Here is a 9,519-nt window from a genome sequence, read left to right as displayed (position 1 = left end):
TTGAAAAAATAGAGGAAACTGTAACTCTAAGGGGTAGACTAGTAAAGAGACTGCATCAGCATTCCAGAACAGAAGTAAAATATGCCAAAATGAAGGTGCTCAATGGTTGGATATTAGGAAGATGAGAGAAGAGATTGAAAGTAAATGCTGAGAGAAAATAGAGCCTGGGGGAGGTCAAGAAAGATAGATTGAAAACAAGGCACTCATATTATGGCCAAGAGATCCTTAATAGTCATCAAGGGTAAATGATCAAAAGTAGGTGGTGAGAATGCTTATGCAGTGGGGGTAAATATACTTTCCAGAAATTTCTCTGTGAGCGGTAGTGATGTTAGTTGGTGCAATGCTCTGGAAGAAAATTTGGCTGTATCTTCAAAAGCCTTATATAGAACATGTGCTTTTATCCAGTGATTTAATTTTTAGAATGTCTAAAAAGATTTGTAAGTCCAGGTAATCAGCAGAGGAAAAAAATTGAAAGTAGTCCAAATGTGTACAAAAGAAAAATTAGTTAATTTATGATCCATCCATAAAACGGAACGGTCTATGGCTATTAAAGGTGTGTCTTTATGCAAGAGTTGGCACCTTCTCTGCAAAGGGCCAGATAGTTCTATGGTACAGTCTCTGCTGCAACTACTCAACTCTGCTGTTGTAGCCACAGATTGCAAACCCATGAGCGTGACTGTGTTCCAATAAAACTTTATTTATAAAAACAGGTGAGGCAGGCTGGATTTGGCATATAGGTCATAGTTTGTTTACCCCTATATTTGAATACTACATAATGAGTTAGAGACAATATGACATTATTAACAAAAGTAATTGACTTTTGTTATTACTATTAACAAGAGTAATACGAGAAACGACGGGCTTTAAAATGATAGCTACAACATTTCCTAGTTTGTGAAATACAATGTGTGTATGTGTATGTACACTAGTCTTTAAACAGGGCATACAAACTATGGAAGGAGCCTCGGTGTCCATCGAAAGATGAATGGATAAAGAAGATGTGGTCTAACTATACAATGGAATATTCCTCAGCCATTAGAAATGACAAATACCCACCATTTGCTTCGACGTGGATGGAACTGGAGGGTATTATGCTGAGTGAAGTAAGTCAATGGGAGAAGGAGAAACATTATATGGTCTCATTCATTTGGGGAATATAAAAAATAGTGAAAGGGAATAAAGGGGAAAGGAGAAAAAATGAGTGGGAAATATCAGAAAGGGAGACAGAATATGAGAGACTCCTAACTCTGGGAAACGAACTAGGGTGGTGGAAGGGGAGGAGGGTGGGAGGTGGGGGTGACTGGGTGACGGGCACTGAGGGGGGCACTTGAGGGGATGAGCACTGGGTGTTATTCTATATGTTGGCAAATTGAACACCAATAAAAAATAAATTTATAAAAAAAATAAACAGGGCATAATCTTGAGTCCTGGCATCATAGTGAATTTTATAATCTATTTAGTGCTTACCTGTATTTCCACATTTTCTATAATAATTATACATTACTTCTTTTTGTAACCAGGGGGAAAAGTATTTTTATATGATATTTTGAAGTGAAAAGAAATAAGAAACTGACATGGTCTACTAAATCATGTTTCCAAACTAAAAATGTAGCAGGTCTTCAGGAGGAATTGGAAGATTCCACTGATAGATGAATTCTGAATTGATTGTGCATAATCTAAAAGGCCTTTCTTGTAGGTTATGCTTGTTTGGAAATCTGCAGTCATAAAATGATGAATCAACACTTGCTATGAGAAGCAAGGCCCGTTTGCAAAGACCATCTTCTCAACAAGGTGAGATGATGTCGACCGGGATAGGACCCTACAGGTACTACGTAGGTGGCCCCGAATGATGCTTCTCCCCCACTACCACGCTCATCTATCTGACCTCAGTAGCTGTCCTGTTTCTCATTCATTCCCTGTTATTTTCCCACCTTGCTGCCCTGATATCTGCACAGTTTGTTTTCTCTGTGTGGAATAGAATTTTTCTTTCTTTTATTTTGCTTTTAAGAAGAGATGTATTATTTGCCACATACAAGAGATTAATAGAACATACATATTAAGGAAAAAAGCATAATAATATAACAGCTGCCCATAAATGCAAGAATTAGGTCATTACCAATAGAAGGCATGTCGTGTTTCACCCCCCACCTTAGAAATGATCACTAGCCTTATTATGAGTTCCTTATTATTTAAAATAGGTGGTTTTGTCACATTTGCGGGTATGATTCAACAGTATAGTTCAATCCTGCTATTTTTAATCTCTAGAAAACCTTTATGCATCATGTTTAGTTTTTTGGGATTTACTTTTTTAGTTAATACCATGTTCTAAAATTTGGTTGTGATAGTTTACAATTATACATTTTTAATGCTGTATAGTATTTGTTGTGGAAACAGAGCACAGCTGGTTTATCTAGTCTCCTTTTCATGACTGTTTAAATGTTTCAAGTTTTTCTTACACCAACATTGCTGCCATGAGCATTCTTATACATGTCTCTTGGGTATCATCCCACGAATAGGATCACTTGATTGTAGGGTGCTTGTTCTCTTAATTTCTTTCATAATGCTGGGATTAATTAGACATTTGGTTTCTTTTGAATCAGTTTTAGTAGATTAAATTTTCCTAGGAATTCATCCATTTCCAAGTTTCCAAATCTATGGGCATAAAGTTGTTCATGGTGTTCTCTTGCTATATTTAACCTCTGTTTGTCTGTCACTGTGTCTTTCTTGTTTTTCTAATTTTATTGAGGCACATGTGACATATGATTGTACACATTTGAGGTGTCTAATTTGGTGAGGGGCAGCCAGGGCAATGCACTTCTCAGATCTTCTAGCGCTGGGAGAGTAGTTGACTAATAGTCCTGACTACCGTGCTCTGAAATCCATCACTGCATTTTGGGCCCAGGCCACGCTTCCACAGGCCACTCCTACCCAGGGACCACATATGGCAGGAACCTCCCCCTAATGGAGGAACTTGACTTCAAGATGCAGGGCTCCCCTCATGGGTCCAGAAAACTGTGTCAGCCATGCTATATTTCTTAGGTCTAGTCCAAGACCTTCCTATTTTCCATCCTGCTTTCCTTACCCTCATGTCTGCTGCCCCTGGTGAGTTCCATACCAGTGTCTGATGGCTCTCCCATAGACTAATTCACATCGTTCAGTAGTTTATATAAATGAATTCATAATATGTACCCTCATCTGGCTTTTGACAAATCAGCATAATTCTTTTGAGATTCATACATGTTGTTGCATGTAGCAATAGTTAATTCCTTATTATCGTGGAGTGGCATCTTGCTGTACAGATATGCCATGATTCAACCATTCATCTCTTGATGGCCATTTGAGTTGCTTCCCATTTTCCATTAGTACAACTAAAGCTCTCTGAGAATTGATATAAACCTTTTACAGTTGTCATCTTTTTTAGACAGCTACCTGAGGGTGAAATGGCTGGGTTATGTGATAGGTGTATGTTTAACTTTTTCAGAAATTAAAACACTTTTAAGAAGCATTTCTAAATGAGTTTTTTGCCTTTCCTCTTTTATTTTTAACAACTCTAGCCAAATATTTATTAATGAAATAGATAAATATTTATCTATTTCATTAACACTTTCAAAAATGCCCTTTTGGCTTTGTTGATTCTTGATGTTTTATATTTCTCTCTAGTATAGGTTTGTTTTCTATTTCATTGTTGTATTCTCTAGGATTTATTACCTCTTACCTTAATTTTCTTGCTTTTTATCTGCTGATTTAAGACCTTATATTTAAATATCCTTTCATAGTCTCTTATATGTAGTATTTTTTTAAAAAAAGATTTTTATTTATTTATTCATGAGAGATACAGAAAGAGAGAGAAGCAGAGACACAGGCAGAGGGAGAAGCAGACTCCATTCAGGGAGCCCGATCTGGGACTTGATCCCGGGACTCCAGGATCACGCCCTGGGCCAAAGGCAGGCGCTAAACTGCTGAGCCCCCCAGGGATGCCCCTCATATGTAGTATTTTAATGATTATACATCTCTAATTATTTTTAAATTTCTGCATTCATTTTGTCTTTGACCCATGAATTATTTAAAAGTGTGGTTTTATTTGTCCATTCTGTATCTGAATGTTTTACTTATTTTGTAACTGACATAAACCACTGCATTCTGATCAAAGAATATGGCCTGTGTAGTACTGATTCTTTTTTTACTACTTTTTAGCATTTTTTTTTAAAGATTTATTTTTTAGAGAAAGAACATGAGGGGCAGAAGGAGAGGGAGAGAGACTCTCAAGCAGACTCCATGCTGAGAACAGAGCTTGACATTGGGCTGGATCTCAGGACCTTGAGATCAGGGCCTAAGCCAAAACCAAGAGTCTGATGCTTGACTAACTGAGCCACCTGGGTGCCCCTGTGTGATACTGATTCTTTAGAAGTTTTTGCAACTTGCTTTATAACCTGGTGCATGATCAATTTTAATAAATGTTCTATATTTGAAGATATAATAAGTGTTCTATATTCTCTACATTGAGAAGAGATACACTTTCTGTTTTCCTTTATGTCCACTAGATTAAGATTGCTTTTGTGTTGAGTCTTTTTGATATCTCTATTATCTATCTATCTATCTATCTATCTATCTATCTATCTATCTATCTATCTAATCTATCTATTGTGATGTGTCTCTCACTACCCATGAGCTTCCTCCCTCCACCTGTATTGTGGCACAGATGACATGTCAGGGTATATCTGAGGCCCAGCCATGGACAGTGCATTTTACCCCAGGAGGCTTTCCAACATCCATAAAAATCAGTGGCTACAAAGACATCTGTAATGGAAGGCCATTCTCTTCCTCTCATACCAGCCACAGCCACTCATCTGCTATGTCTACTCTATGCATCTAGCCTACTTTCCAGCTTTTCGGGAGGGTGCATTAGCACCTTTGCTGCTACTCATCTTTCTCTTTTGAAAATAGAACCTCATTTCAGACAACATGCTGAATTGAGAAGTGGAAGAAATGAAATGTCTAGGTGAGTCACAATTTGTGGACTCAGCAAAGCAAACTTTTTTTCATTAAGACAAAATTACTCTGGCTTAACTTGACTCTCTGGGTCCTTAGACCTTACGAAGCATCAGCGTCCCCTTGTTGATGTTCTCAGTCTGACCCTGAACCTCTTGGGTCTGTACTTTTCCTACGTGAAAATCTTGCCTTGAGTGATTCTTGGGGACAGTCTTATCTTCATCTTTGATCTTCTCTCCCTCTCTCCTCTTGGCACCTGAGTCTCTGAGCCTCAGCCTTATCAGTACATGGTACCTTGCTCCTAGATGCCTTAACTCACCAATATGGTCTAATGACCTGGGTCACTAAGTAAGAGTAGCCCCCTTGCTGCTCCAGGAGGCAGCTATCTTTTGGTGGATGCTGGACCCTCCTGCTGACTCCCTGCCAATGTGAACCTTTCATCCCAAGCCTGAGAAACCACCTGCCTGCCCTTCTGCTCTTCACTAGCATTAGTACCAGTATTCACCCTGCTACCAAATCTTACTAGTTAACCATTCTGAAACCAACCTGCCTAAAACCAACCAAACTATAACTGTGTACTTGGGGAAGTGGGGGGATTTCTCAGCCCCAATTCCCTGGCTCAGTACCATATACATGATAGCAAAATACAGAAATCCTTATCGGTTACAGCACATGCTGACTTAATATTATTCATTCTCTTATGGCAACTAGTATGTGTATACATAACTGTTTGATATACACACATATTAGTGTCTTTTCTCTTCCTTTAAATTATAATCTTCTTAAAAGTAAACACAGACCTTAAATGATTGCTACTCAGCGGATGTGCTAGTTGAATTTAATCAGTTAAGGGCTTGACTTCTGTGCCTGCTTTCTGTAGTATAATTTCTCAGCATACTGTCCAGTTTATTGTTCCCACTAAGATTTGCTGAGGGCCTACTATGTGCTGAGAGATCTCCAGGGCTACTTCATCAGAATAGACATCATAGATATTATGTTGCAGGGGGCAGTTAGCAACTACATAAAAAAGCATGAATTTGTTGCAGATCGGGGCTACAAAGAGAAAGAGGCCAGTATTTATACGGAGGGGCACTTACACACTTTGCGTCTCCGAGAACAAGCTTCTGGAAGTCTTCATTTTTTTTTTAATTTTTATTTTTTGCATTTATCTTAGTTTAGGTCTCCAAACTCAAGATGCTATCAACCGTGGAGTGTTTGGGCCTTTACAAACAGTCTGTGCAAATGGTAAGAGAGACACCAAACTTTAGGAAAAAAAAAATCCCCTGCTTCTCTCTTCTTGTGTCCTTTACATTTCACACGTGGGCAGAGAAGCAAAATGAACAGATAGAGTCGAGACAGCAGATGTGCCCCCCAGGTTCCCCGGGAGCAGCCTTCCGGCTTTGACATCCTCAGGAGCACCATCCGATCAGCAGGCGGGATCGGCCCTGGTCCTTCCCGGGTGGGCCGCGGGGTCGGGAGATGTGGGAGCCCCCGCGTGGCGTGGGAGGCGGGGGCGCGGGAGGGGGGGGGCGGGGGGCGCGGCCACGGGCGGGAAGGCGGCGCTAGGACCGCGCGGCCACCGAGAGGCAGGCCCGCCCGGCGAGGCCGAGGCCGCGAGCGCCGCAGTCCCCGGGAGCCGCGGGCCGAGCCGCTCCGTCCTCCCGCCCCGCGAGGTATGTGCTGGCTGTTTGCCCTTGACGTGGCGCGGTGCTCGGCCGCCCGCTGGGTCCTCCGCTGGGTCCTCCGCTGGGTCCTCGGAGCCCTCAGGGGCGGGCGGGACCGCGGCGCCGCAGGTGCGCTCGGCGGGCGGGTGGTTGCCCCGCGGAGGACCCCGCAGCCCCGTCCGCAGGCGGCCCTGAGGGGGGGGGCGGCTCCGCTCTGCAGCTGCTGCCCTCCAGGCGGGGCGTGCAAGGGGTCCTGCGGGGGGGGGGGGGGGGGCAGGTGTGCGGGGTCCCGCAGGGGGCGGGGGGCAGGTGTGCACGGGGCGCGCTGGATGTGCGGGGTCCTGCGGGGGGTACAGGTGTCCGCGGGGCGCGCTGGATGTGCGGGGTCCTGCGGGGGGTACAGGTGTCCGCGGGGCGCGCTGGATGTGCGGGGTCCTGCGGGGAGACAGGTGTGCACGGGGCGCGCTGGATGTGCGGGGTCCTGCGGGGGGGCAGGTGTGCGAGGGGCGCGCTGGATGTGCGGGGTCCTGCGGGGAGACAGGTGTGCGAGGGGCGCGCTGGATGTGCGGGGTCCTGCGGGGGGCAGGTGTGCGAGGGGCGTGCTGGATGTGCGGGGTCCTGCGGGGAGACAGGTGTGCACGAGGCGCGCTGGATGTTCGGGGTCCTGCGGGGGGCAGGTGTGCGAGGGGCGCGCTGGATGTGCGGGGTCCTGCGGGGAACAGGTGTGCACAGGGCGCGCTGGATGTGCGGGGTCCTGTGGGGGTACAGGTGTCCGCGGGGCGCGCTGGATGTGCGGGGTCCTGCGGGGGGCAGGTGTGCGAGGGGCGCGCTGGATGTGCGGGGTCCTGTGGGGGTACCGGTGTCCGCGGGGCGCGCTGGATGTGCGGGGTCCTGCGGGGAGACAGGTGTGCACGGGGCGCGCTGGATGTGCGGGGTCCTGCGGGGGTACAGGTGTGCGCGGGGCAAGCTGGATATACGGGGTCCTGCAGGGGTGCAGGTGCGCGCCGGGGCGGCCCCGAGCACCTGCTGGTGGGCTCCCGGCCGGGGTCCTGGAGCTGGGTGGCGCAGGGGCTCCCGGGCATCCACGGGGCGCGCACCCCAACGCTCGGGGCGGGGGTGGCCGGGTGTCCAGCGCAGGAGCCGGTGCCTCTCGCCTCTCGGTGGCCGCCTCGCGGGCCGCGCTCCCCCCAAGACTACGGTCGGTACATTACACTTGGAAACATTTTTTTAAAAAATGAGTCTCGAGGAGCCCCTGACCTGTTCAAGGAGAAACCTGGTCGCGTGCGGTGAGGGAGTATTTGCTGCCAGGAGACCCCAGTGAAGATCACTCTACAGAGAAAATGGGACATTAAGTATTTTACCCATCCGCTGCTGATGCTTCTGTGGGGCCTGGATGCCAGTTTCTTGCATTAAAAGCTCTTTGAAAAAACTTCGAAGCCTTGTCAGGTTGGTAGGTTAGATTACTGCCTCAGAAACCAAGTCGCATTTAGGTGTCTTACACCAAAATGAAATAGGTAACCGCACCTCTAAATGAATGGAATGTTGAGTCCTATGCAAGGTTAATTCCTGGGAAATTTTAATATAGACGGTGGCATTAGCTTTACTTCAGGAAAGAAAATGATCAAACTGAGACCCATAGCAAGGCATCGACCCTGAAAAATGTGACTTTAATGAAAATCATTTTCTTTAAAGATTTTATTTATTTATTCATGAGAGACACAGAGACAGAGGCAGAGACACAGGCAGAGGGAGAAGCAGGCTCCCTGCAAGGAGCCCGAGGTGGGACTCGATCCCAGGACCCCAGGGTCACGGCCTGGGCTGCAGGCGGGGCTAAACCACTGAGCCACCTGGGGCTGCCCAAAAAGCATTTTTTAAAAGAGTTTAAAGTATATTTAATAGTTCAAAAATTATATCTTTCAAGTACTTGCATGTGACACGCTGAAATACCACAAATGAGATTTATAACTAAGTATTAAACTTTTGAAAATATACCTATAATTCTCCTACAACTCTTCATTAGTTACCAAAAAAGAGGTACAGAGGATATGAGAGAGGGAGGGAAGGATTGAGTCTTATTTTATTGTTCTATACTTCTTTATAGTTGAACATTCTGATGGAATGTTTATAAATATGCTACCTATATTTTTTAATGTAACAGATTACAAAGGGTTGTAGCAATTAATTTGCAAAATCTATAAATGCAAATGAATACAATAATGTAAAAATAGCATGTTAATATTACGCTATGATATTTCTTAAACAGGGAAAATCTTTTTTTGAAAACAATGTCTTCTAGAGAAAGTTGGGGAAATCAAACTGGAGGTAGTAATAGACTTTAAGTATTTTGTGAAGCAAAAGAAAATATTTACGTTTATTTTTAGTTGGTGTAACAATATGCTACATAACTCCTTGAGTTTTCTGTTGATAAATTTTCTCCTTTTTCTCTTAAAAAAAGAAGTTTCTGTAATTCTGTCTGGGAAGATGACTCAGTCCTTTCAAATTAAAACTTGGTTTTCAAAATTCTTGCCCAACATGTGATTTGCAGCCATAAACTCTAGTTTTATGCCATATTCATTATACATGCCTTACCATAAATAATCTAAAAATAATTTGATTATATGTTGGGTCTAAAGATTCATTGAATTCAGTGATGATGGGGGAGAAAAAACTGGGGAAGATAGATCCTATTCAGGATTTGATACTCTTTGCAGTACATGAACTTTGTTTCTGAATTTAAGTCCTGAAATTAAGTCCCCTGGCCAGACCCAACTGAAGACGATGGACACAATGCTCGGCAGAAGTTCAGAGTTGCTGGCAAACCAGTTGGGCTTAAGCTGCAGAATAAAAGGCAAAAGCTAAAATTAAT

At 44.3% G+C, this 9,519-nt stretch overlaps 1 protein-coding gene across 1 annotated transcript in view; it reads left to right on the top strand.

Moving 5' to 3' along the window:
• The first annotated feature begins 6,582 nt into the window (after positions 1-6,582).
• Positions 6,583-9,519, top strand: part of RAB27B (RAB27B, member RAS oncogene family) — a 137,176-nt gene continuing 134,239 nt past the window's right edge. The window contains exon 1 of the mRNA XM_072822823.1: positions 6,583-6,662. The gene's annotated coding sequence lies outside the window, so the exon portion shown is untranslated. The remainder of the gene's footprint in view (positions 6,663-9,519) is intronic.

Source organism: Canis lupus, chromosome 1 (assembly GCF_048164855.1).
Source record: "Canis lupus baileyi chromosome 1, mCanLup2.hap1, whole genome shotgun sequence".
NCBI classification, from domain to species: Eukaryota; Metazoa; Chordata; class Mammalia; order Carnivora; family Canidae; genus Canis; species Canis lupus.
The sequence above is the reverse complement of the archived record's forward strand: the minus strand, read 5'-3'. Positions and strand labels throughout refer to the sequence as shown.